Genomic DNA, 11,725 nt, shown 5'->3' on the forward strand with positions numbered 1-11,725 from the left:
TGATGTCCGCCCCCCTGCTTCCTCTCTCTCTAAAATAAATACATATTTTTAAAAAAATTAAAAACATGTTGTGAAAGAAGCCAGACACAACAGGTTACATATCATATCATTCTATTTACATGACACATCCAGAATAGATAAATCCATAGACGGAACATGGATCGGTGGGGCCTGTGGAGGGGCGGGGTATTTTGGATTGATGAAAATGTTTTGGAACTAGGTAGAGGTGGTGGCCACATAACACTGTGAATATACTAAATGTCACTGAATTGTTCACTTTAAACTGGTTAGTTTTATGTTATATGAATTTTGCCTCAATAAATTATTTTTTTGAAAGAAACAAAGCACTAAACTATAATAATACCAACCATTTTTTGACAAGTACTATGGGCCCGGCACTTTACACAGATTATCTGTAAACCTTAAAACAACCCTGTAGCGTAGCCAAAGAAAAACTGAGACCTGATCTGGTCAAGACCTCAGACCACTAAATCAAGAAGGATTTTAATTCAGATGCTAAATCCAAAACATTTCCCCTCCCTCCACTGGTTTTCAAACTGGGCTCCCTGGATCTCTTGTGAAAAAGTGCCTTGAATATCACCTGCCCCTTGTGTGTTAAACACTAGGGCCACCACCCGCTTGCACCAAAAAAAGCACCTCCACCTTAACTGCTCCATATATAAGATTCACTTAAAAGGTTTCCCCTGATTACAGAAGAAAAGAAGTCTGGAAAAAACTGTGACTATACCTTGCGTAATGTGGACAGGTAGAACAACCCTTGGATGGATGGGCCTTAACTGGACCTTGAAGAACTTGGACCACTGCCTGGTCTCTTCACCCAAATTCAAATCCTTAGAAGCCATACTGTTCTTTGTCTAACAGGAAAGCTTTTTGCTTTCTTACTATTTTGGCATTCATTTTCTATTTTGCATTATGCTTATTTGTGTACTGACCCCTTCTCCCTTACTAGATTATAACATTCTTAAGAACAGGATTCAGTTGGGCCGGAGTGGCTCAGTGGTTGAGCTTCGACCCATGAACCAGGAACCCAAGGTTCAATTCCCGGTCAGAGCACATGCCTGAGTTATAGGCTCAATCCCCAGTAGGGGGCATGCAGGAGGCAGCTGATTAATGATTCTCTCTCTTATCATTGATTTTTCTAACCCTCCCTCTGAAATCAATAAAAAAACCATTAAAAAAAAATAAAAACAGGATTCAGCCTGGCTTATGTGCTCAATGGTTAAAGCGTTGGCCTGCACACCACCGGGTCTCAGGTTCGAAATCCATCAAAGGTACATACCTGGATTGCAGGTTCTTCCCAGCCCTGATTGGGGCACAAGCAGGAGGCAACCAATCAATGGGTCTTTCTGACATTGATGTTTCTCTCTCTTTCTTCCACCTTTCCCTCGCTTCCACTCTAAAAATCAATGGAAAAAATATCCTCTGGTGAGGATTAACAAAACAATAACAGGATTCATGGATTTCCCAAGACCACAACTTGAACATAAGAGGGGTTCAATTTCTATTTGTTAAATGAATGCATCAGTGAATGAATGAAGGTAATCTAGAAAGCACAGAAGCTGAGAATGAGCTGTCAGACAAAGTGACACCAAGTCCATGTGCATGGCTAGAGAGTGTGTGTTAAAGAGGAATAAGAAATAAAGTTGGGCCCTGACCGGTTTGGCTCAGTGGACAGAGCATCAGCCTGCGGACTGAAGGGTCCCAGGTTCGATTCCGGTCAAGGGCATGTACCTTGGTTGCAGGCACATCCCCAGTAGGAGGTGTGCAGGAGGCAGCTGATCGATGTTTCTCTCTCATCGATGTTTCTAACTCTCTATCCCTCTCCCTTCCTCTCTGTAAAAAAAAAAATCAATAAAATTATATATACATATATATTTAGAAATAAAGTTGGCTGTGACAAAAGCAAGGCTGAGACATGTGAACATGACAGATGAAGTAATGGGAAGCCACTGCAGGAATAGTGACCCTATAAGACAAAGTGGAGCCCTGGCTGGTTTGGCTCAGTGGATAGAGCGTCGGCCTGCAGACCAAAGGGTTCCAAGTTCGATTCAGGTCAAGGGCACATACCTTGGTTGCAGGCTCCTCCCCAGCCTGGGTCCTGGTTGGGGTTCATTTAGAAGGCAACTAATTGGAGAACCAAGATGGCGGCATAGGTTAACGCCGGAGTTTGCTGCTTTGAACAACTACTTCAAAAGTGAAACCAAAAAACGGAAGGGACATCACCCAGAGCCACAGGAACGCTGGCTGAGTGGAAGTCCTACAACTAGGAGGAAAGAGAAACGCATACGGACACTCAGAGGAGGCGCAGTGCTGAAGTCAAATTCTGAGGTGCGGAGTGCGCGGAGCGGGCTGGCGGCGGAGGGTGCGGTTGTTGTTTTCAATCGGGAGGGAGTCGCAGACTCTGAGCACCAGATCCGGGCGAGTCTTTGGGGACCCAGACTCAAACGGGAGAGGCGGGACTGTCTGGCTTCGGTCAGAGCGAGTGCAGCTTTCTCTCCGAGCTTTGCAGCGGGTGCTGGGACTCGGAGAGGCAGAGCCCCTTGGGACAGGACTGAGAGCCGCCATAACTGCTCTCTCCGGCCCACCCTGTTGATCCTGTGCGACCCGCCCCGCCCAAGCCCTGCACAGAGGCCTTTGCCGGATAGCCTCAGGCAAAGGCTAGATTAGCACCTCCCTAGAGGACAGAAGTTCTCTCACAGCTGACACAGCTGATTCTCATAGCCACTTGGCCTGGAGGTCAAACCCTCCCTGGAATTAGCTACAACAATCAAGATTTATCTATAAGACTGTGAACAAAGACCACTAGGGGGTGCACCAAGGAAGCATAACAAAATGCGGAGACAAAGAAACAGGACAAAATTGTCAATGGAAGAAATAGAGTTCAGAACCACACTTTTAAGGTCTCTCAAGAACTGTTTAGAAGCTGCTGATAAACTTAATGAGATCTACACGAAAACTAATAAGACCCTCGATCTTATATTGGGGAACCAACTAGAAATTAAGCACACACAGACTGAAATAACGAATATTATACAGACGCCCGACAGCAGACCAGAGGAGCGCAAGAATCAAGTCAATGATTTGAAATGCGAGGAAGCAAAAAACATCCAACCGGAAAAGCAAAATGAAAAAAGAATCCAAAAATGCGAGGATAGTGTAAGGAGCCTCTGGGACAGCTTCAAGCGTACCAACATCAGAATTATAGGGGTGCCAGAAGATGAGAGAGAGCAAGATATTGAAAACCTATTTGAAGAAATAATGACAGAAAACTTCCCCCACCTGGTGAAAGAAATGGACTTACAGGTCCAAGAAGCTCAGAGAACCCCAAACAAAAGGAATCCAAAGAGGACCACACCAAGACACATCATAATTAAAATGCCAAGAGCAAAAGATAAAGAGAGAATCTTAAAAACAGCAAGAGAAAGTAACTCAGTTACCTACAAGGGAATACCCATACGACTGTCAGCTGATTTCTCAACAGAAACTTTGCAGGCCAGAAGGGAGTGGCAAGAAATATTCAAAGTGATGAATACCAAGAACCTACAACCAAGATTACTTTATCCAGCAAAGCTATCATTCAGAATTGAAGGTCAGATAAAGAGCTTCACAGATAAGGAAAAGCTAAAGGAGTTCATCACCACCAAACCAGGATTATATGAAATGCTGAAAGGTATCCTTTAAGAAGAGGAAGAGGAAGAAAAAGGTAAAGATACAAATTAAGAACAACAAATATGCATCTATCAACAAGTGAATCTAAGAATCAAGTGAATAAATAATCTGATGAACAGAATGGACTGTTGATTATAATAGAATCAGGGACATAGAAAGGGAATGGACTGATTATTCTTGGGGGGGAAAGGGGTGTGGGAGATGTGGGAAGAGACTGGACAAAAATCGTGCACCTATGGATGAGGACAGTGGGTGGGGAGTGAGGGCGGAGGGTGGGGCGGGAACTGGGAGGAGGGGAGTTATGGGGGGGGAAAAAAAGGAACAAATGTAATAATATGAACAATAAAGATTTAATTTAAAAAAAAAAAAAAACAAAACAAAAACAAAAACAAAAAGTAAAAAAAAAAAAAAAAAAAAAAGAAGGCAACTAATTGATGTGTTTCTCTCACACTGATATTTCTCTGTCTTTCCCTCTCTTTTCCACTCTCTCTAAAACAGTGGTTCTCAACCTTCTGGCCCTTTAAATACAGTTCCTCATGTTGTGACCCAACCAAAAAATTATTTTCATTGCTACTTCATAACTGTAATGTTGCTACTGTTATAAATCGTAATGTAAATATCTGATATGCAGGATGGTCTTAGGCGACCCCTGTGAAAGGGTCGTTTGACCGCCAAAAGGGTTGCGACCCACAGGTTGAGAAGCGCTGCTCTAAAAGCTCACACATACACTCGAACTTGTGCACGCACACATTGTTAAATGTTTGAATCACTCTGGGAACAGTATCCATCCAGTACAGGTTGGAGGGAAGGATGACTGAAGGGACAAACAAAAGCAATGGAGTATTTCATTTCTCCAAACATCAATCTGGTTCAACTTATATTTATATATCTAACTACGCAGCAAGCCCAGAGTAAGTACTCGATACATGTTAGTTTAATTGAATATTTAATTCCCCATCTTTTTAGAATACTACTACTAAATTCTTTCTCACTACTCATTAACATAGAGAGATTTTAATTCTTAAGCTAATAATGTTTTCCAAGTATTTCTAAGAGGCTAAATCACCATAAAAATTATCTTTTCAACTAATATTATATTAATTAGAAGTTTAATATTTCATGCCATGCTCTCCTAGTTGACAATATCCTTGTTATGTCATTAAACTATAATTGTGTAAATCTGCTTCAACAAACAATAACTGAACCATCAATAAATTATTATGGCTTCCATAATCCCTCGCAAAGATTAGTTTCAACATCATCATCATCAATTAGTAGAGACATGTCCCAAATCTCCTGGTGAAGCCCATGAATTGGGTTTGCACAGTCACCCCTGCACTGAAGTGCTCAATAGTTTCGGTCTCTGAACTTTAATCACACTGCAAAGAGCCTCGTAGGAAATCTGATCCCTTGTAAAACAGGATTTTGGAGACAAGATGCAAAGTCACTTGAAGTCGTGGGGCCTTTGGAGCCAGGATACACTGATTAGTAATGATGTATATAACTAAGCACTTTCACTTAGAAATAATCAACTGAATCTAGAGTGTCTTTTTCTTGGCCTTTAAAAATTTTCTATTCAATCCTAGATTTCTTCATGATTACAAATTAGCTTCAGCGTATTTTAATGACAAGAAAAAAAATCTGCCATCTAAATTTGTAAAAGATTATCTTGAAAACACAGACCACTTAACTTTATCACTATATGTCTTCAAACAGGATATCCAGGGTAGCCTGGAAACAAAGTAGGGTTCCCCTCTGAGAATCTCAAGAAAATTAAAGATCTCTTTTTTTAAATGAATACTTGTACATACAGACATTTGCATACAAATTCAAGGGCTTTCAGAGAAACCTCTATTGCCCATCCAAGGACCCCTTAAGGTCCACTGTCTGCTCTAACTTTACCTATTCTAAATTTTATTTTTTATACACAGAAGTCAATAATTTTATCTAGTTTCACAATAATTGTCTCTATATGCAATAGTTAGGATGATGTTAAAAGTAATGTTATTCTCGCCGAAACCGGTTTGGCTCAGTGGATAGAGCGTCGGCCTGCAGACTGAAAGGTCCCAGGTTCGATTCCGGTCAAGGGCATGTACCTGGGTTGCAGGCACATCCCCAGTAGGAGGTGTGCAGGAGGCAGCTGATCGATGTTTCTCTCTCATCGATGTTTCTGACTCTCTCTCTCGCTCCCTTCTTCTCTGTAAAAAATCAATAAAATATATTCAAAAAAAAAAGTAATGTTATTCTCATCATTTTGAGATATTATCAAATATGCTTCTGAAATCTTATTAAATAAGGTGTGCTATGATGGGATGTATCTAGAGAGTTCAGGAATCAAGTCCTCACTTTGCTAGCTACTGAAGCTGGGGGATACTGGACATGTTACTTAATCAGTCTAAGTCTTAAGTTTTCTCATCTCTTTTTTGTAGAACTGTAAAGAGGAATACTTGAGATAACAAATATGAAAGAACCAAGGATAGTGACAGACACATAGCAGGAACACAATAAAATGCTAGCTCATAAAAGGAAAAAGGGCAATACAGTTAGCTGGAGACCTATAAAATCTAATCTGGCTGAACTTGTCTATATGACCACTTTCTCCTAAGAGACAGGAGAAGTCAGCACCTGGTTCTTAGTTATAGCTGCAGAGAAGTAAAAAGTCAAGACAGAAAACGGAAGAAAGAGAGGAAAAATAAAAACAGATTTATAAAGGTGAGGATGGGATCAAGAAGACTATTTTACTTATAATCACACATCTTTTAAGGTCGATAAAGCTGTTAGAAGATAATACTATATAGAATATCTACTTGACCTAAGGGTAGGAAAAGAGTCTTAAAACAAGACACAAAAAGCACTAATCATAAAGAAAAGACCAATAAATTTGACTCCATTAAAATTAAGAACTTTGGTTCATTTAAAGACACCATAAAGAGAGTGAAAAGGCAAACCACAGAATGGACGAAAGCATTTTGCAACATACACACGAAAAGGCTTTGATTCCAGAGTAAATAAAGAATTTAAAAAAAAAATAGGGAACAGACTTGAACAGGAACCTTATAAATGAAGAAATCCAAACAGCCTACAAAAAGCTGTTCAACCTGATTAATATCAGGTAAATGCAAAGTTTACCAGATTGGCTAATTTGAAAAGCTAACAAGACAGAGTTGGAGAGGCAATGGGAACTTTCATATATCCGTGGAAGGAGTGTAACCTGATATAACACTTTGGAAAACAGTTTGGCACCTAGTCAAGTTGAAGACAAGCATAACCCCATGACTAGGAAGACTGTACAACTCATCATCCAAATCCAGACATTTTTGAGAAATAAGGGTGTTATACTGATTACAGAGGGACAACAGGCATAAGGCATGATAAATGGTCACCTATGAACAAGCAATTTCATTCCTAGGTGTACACCTTAGAGAAACATGTACACATGTGCACCAGATGATGGTAGAACACTCATAGCAGCTTTGTTCACAATTTCCCCAGACCAGAAACAACTTAAACATCTCACAAGGTGGAAAGGATAATACAAAAGTTGTGGAGGATTGTGGGAGTCCTATATATAAAGGTGCTTAAAGGTGCTTTGGAAATGCGAATTAAAACATTATAGGAAAGAGCTCTAGACAGTCTGGCTCAGTGGATAGAGTTCAGCCTGGGGACCAAAGGGTCCCAGGTTCGATTCCGGTCAAAGGCACGTACCTCCTCCTCAGCCTGGGCCCTGGTCAGGGCTCCTGCAGGAGGCAATCAATCGATGTGTATCTCTCACATCGATATTTCTCTGTCTTTCCCTCTCTCTTCCACTCTCTCTAAAAAATCAATGGAAAAATATCCTCAGGTGAGGATTAAAAAATAAAATTAATTTTTTGAAAAAAGCATTATAGGGAAGAAATAGCCCTTCATCACACTTCTCCCATCCACGTGTCATTTCCTATTCTGCAAGCAAAGAAATGATCACTACAGCTCACACATCCCTACTTTCATAAAACAATTTCCTTTTCTCTCACCTTGTACAAATACAGGCATCTATATCCAGAAAAACTGAAGGTATTTTGCAGGGAACTAAGAGACTAAAAAGTCTCCTGTTAGGAATCCTGGCATTTAACAAAACCAGATCAGTTAGTTAAATTAAATCTTCTAACCAGTATATGAAAGTTCCTTAAGTACATTAAAATTATCAAACTTCCTCAACTACCTTCCAACACTCACCCTATTTTGCTTTCCTTCATCTTATGCATTACACCTGACAGTTTCCACCTTATCTTCACAAGCAGCGCATGACAGAAACATTTGGTATAACGGCAATGACACAACATCCATGCTACTCGGAGGCCTGGGTATGGCTAGTAGGCAAAATTTGTCATTACCACCAGCCAGTCATTCCCCTAAGTTCCTCTTTTAATGTTAAAACCTCCCTCTGCTTCTGTTTTTTTCTTCTTTTTTTAACCATCACTTTGCCTCTCCAACTTTCAACCCTAAGTAGATCTCAGGTAAGAATCTTATCCTTTACTGAAACATGCAATCTTTCCTTCTCAAAAACATAAAAGGATTGTCCCAATCCATTTTGATACATGTTTGAAGAATTTATGAATAGCAAAATAATAGAGTGTTTTATTTCAGGGCTATCCCAGAAAATCTAGGGTACACAAGTAAAACCGGCAGAATGTACTTTACTCATAATCACATCAAAAACAAACAAACCACACACACACACCATTTTTTTTTGAGGACCACAGAACTCTACCCCACCATAACTAATTCCCATATGCTATACTCTCATCTCCTGTCCATATGAAAGAGTGTTCATATACTCTGTACCTTGACTTTTCTGGTACCTCCACCCCAAACATTCTTGGTTCACTGGTTTCTTTAGCATATCCCAACACCCTCTCCCAACTGCAGGGTTTAAGCTCCTTCATGGGGGATTTGTAGCCCCTCTTCTGCCTTGCCCCTAGGCTCCCACAACTCCTTGCACTCTGCCCACAGCAGTCTTCCTGAGACAGACACCTTGTTCCCCTTCTCCTGCCCCACACTGAAGACTCCAGCTCACATTTCACCCAAGAAATCCAGCCTATCAAACAACCCTGCCTCCCAAGCCAACACCTTCCTTTGCCCCATCCTAACTCCTTAGGCAGTCCACCAAATCACATTCCCCCAGACTAGTGCCCAGCCCCACCCATCTTTCTTCACACCTGCCTCTTTCCACCCTCCTGAACCCTCTATCCCCATGAGATTTTCTGCCATAGGTATATTTTACAACTTCTAAGTAGCCTCCCTTTACAATTATGTCAGCTCTGCCATCTTACCATCTTTCTGAGACTCTCCCAAGCATATCCATACCATCCTCCCATGTTTAATGCTTCATAGACCCCTCAGCTAGCAAACCTTCCTATTCCAACGTGCCGATTCATCCCCATACCTCCTTCCCACAACTGCACCTGCTCTTCACATTCCCCCAATACTTGCCCCAATCCAACATCTACTCTGCACCGCTTTCTCGACTCTACTCCACATCCACCACACCCAAACCCACTCTGGCCCCAGGTCACTGCAATCTCACCCTCCTGCAACAGTTCACCCTTCTGCAGCCTTTCACCTGCCCTCACATACCCCTTGGTCCCCCTTCACATCTCCAATATTGCATCTCTTCCTACTCTCCCATCTGCACCAGTTTGCACACCTCATTCCCCCTCCCATCCACGCCCTCACCAGTCCTCACCAGTCCTCCACAGACACCAGCGCCCCCCCACCACTCCTGTCCTGCCAAGTCCCTCCCACTCTGAAACCCACTCCAAGCCCCCGCCTCCCGACCACCCGAGCCCCACCCACTCCTAGGTCGCCCCGCCCCCTGCACTCCTAGTCCCGCCCCTTGCCCTGGAGGCCCCGCTGAGGGGCGGGGACTGTCCTTCCTCCCGTTTCCCCGCCCCCTACCGTCACGCTCAGGGGCAGCCCGACCCCAAGCGGCCCCGCGGTGACCCTCGCGCAGAGGCCTGTGGGAGGGGCCTAACAAGCCCCCTGTCCCCCTTCCGCCCCCCTCCCGCTCAGTCTCCACCCCCTGGGAACGCGCGGAGTGGGTGACAGACCTGGCCGCGCGCCACCGCCACCGCGCCTGCCTTGGGCGCTGGCGCTGCCTGAGAAAGAAGCCGCGGCTGCCGCCTGGAGGAGGTGCCGTCGCCGCCGCCACCGTTGCCGCCGCCGCCAGGGGTAGGAGCTAAGCCGCCGCCATTTTGTGTCCCCCTGTTGTTGTCGTTGACATGAATCCGACATGACACTGATTACAGCCCAATGGAGTCTCATTAAACCCGAGCCGCGGCCCCGCCCCAGCGCTGCTCCATTGGGCAAGACCGCAGACACTTAGGGCCACTCGTTGGCCTACAGATCTGTCCGTCACCCACACACTAACCAGGCTGCAGCCCATTGGGGCAGGTTCCTGCCGGTCATCTTGGCTCCGCATAAACACACCCCTCGACCCAGCATCCCCCCTCCGGCACCACCCCGGGGGAGGGTTCACTGCCAGTACCAATCGACAGACCTCTGGGCCCGCCTCTTCTGAGCACCTATTGGTCCAGCCCTTTTCTCTCTCCCAGACGCCGCGCCACCTCTACTTCCACCTCCCCGCCCCCTCTACCTCTAGAAATGGATTGGGTCTACTCGCAGGAAAGGCGCTTGGCCTTATTGGCTGCAAGCAACGCCAATCAGAGGGCCTTTTTCCCTCTCCCCTCCCCCACTCAACCCCAAACCCCCTAGCCCCGCAGCTAAAGTTTGTGTGAGAGCTGATCGCTGGCGGCCGCCGCAGGATTTAGGGGTGGGCGCGGGCGGGCGCGCGCGGGCGGGCACGCGAAGTTAAAATTCGAGGTTCTCCATCGTCAACTCCCGCGGTGGAGCGCGCGGACGGGCGCGCCGCCCGGAGCGTTCCATCCCGCCCCCTCCTCCACCCTACCCCGTCCCGTCCCGGGCGACTACTCGCCCGCCCCCTGGCTCGCATCCTTCCCCCCCACACACCCCCTAACCTGCAAGTCCCAGGCCGAGTGCAGGCAGGACGATGTCACTGCAGCCTCCTTCCCATCCCATGCCGAGGGGGAGCAAGCACCTACCCCGCCGGGCGTGCACCCCCCGGCTCCACACTCGCCCGTGTCTGCAAGCACGTGTACCGTTCGCCGCTGCCTCCAGCCACCCGGGTCCCCGACTAACCTCGCCTGCAGCCCGGCCAATCGTTGGCTGCTCTTTGTTGCTGCAGCCTGGGTCTCCCCGCTGCCTTCCTCAGCCTCCGCCTCGTCCTTTGCCAGCCGCCCGGGTCCGCAGCGCCGCGCTCCCCCCGCCCGGGACCCACCGCCGCCGCCTCCTTCTCCTCCTCCGCCTCCTCCTCCTCGGCTCCGGGCTGCAGCGCACAGAGCCCGAGGCAGCGCCGCCCAGCCCCGCTCCCCCCGCGCCGCCAGCTAGCCCGCCCGGCCCGGCCGGGGGCGCAGCCGGGACCCCGCCCGCCCCAGTCCCCGCCCCGGGGGTACCTGCCTCCGCCCCGGGGGGCTCCGCTCGCCGCCCTCGGGGGAGAGCAGGGATGCCGGTGTCCGCGGGAGGATGGGGACGGCTGGGCCGTTTGGGGCGGGGAGTGTGCACGGCCGGACGGGGACTGAGAGGTGCGGTCCTCGCCAAGCCGCCCCCCTCCCGCCGCCGTGGGCCCCAAACTTCGTCCTCCGCCTGGGCCTGGCCCCCTCGGGCGGTCGCGACAGTTTTGGGGTGGGGGATGCCTCGGGAGCGGTGTCTACCCTGATCGGGAAGAGGGAGCAGTGACATTCAGCGACTGCGGACAGGGCACGGCCGCGGCATCCTTGGGGGGAGTGGGGATGTCAGAGGCGGGCTGGCGAGGGGAACTGCCCCCCTAGATGCCCTCCCGGCCTGCGGGGCGCAGGGAGCTGAGCTGCGGTCCGAGCGCTTTCTAGGGCGGTGTGGCCGGATGGCAGGGGTGCTGGGGGGTGGGGGACCGCGGGGGGCCCTTCCCCCCGGCTCCTGTAGCCGGCGCTCGGAGGAGAGCTGA

General features: G+C 47.1%; 1 protein-coding gene across 8 annotated transcripts in view; it reads right to left on the reverse strand.

Annotated features, from left to right (window-relative positions):
- The window catches only part of KAT6B (lysine acetyltransferase 6B), a 183,621-nt gene extending 172,590 nt beyond the window's left edge, over positions 1–11,031 (reverse strand). For 2 of the 8 annotated variants that reach the window (XM_059662296.1, XM_059662294.1), the window contains exon 1: positions 9,777–10,096. The gene's annotated coding sequence lies outside the window, so the exon portion shown is untranslated. Of the gene's footprint in view, positions 1–9,776; positions 10,097–10,884 lie in introns of those variants that run through there. The other 6 variants (XM_059662299.1, XM_059662300.1, XM_059662295.1 and 3 more) reach the window with 5 other exon arrangements.
- Between the last annotated feature and the right edge of the window lie 694 nt (positions 11,032–11,725).

This window comes from Myotis daubentonii, chromosome 13 (genome assembly GCF_963259705.1).
Source record: "Myotis daubentonii chromosome 13, mMyoDau2.1, whole genome shotgun sequence".
NCBI lineage: Eukaryota > Metazoa > Chordata > Mammalia > Chiroptera > Vespertilionidae > Myotis > Myotis daubentonii.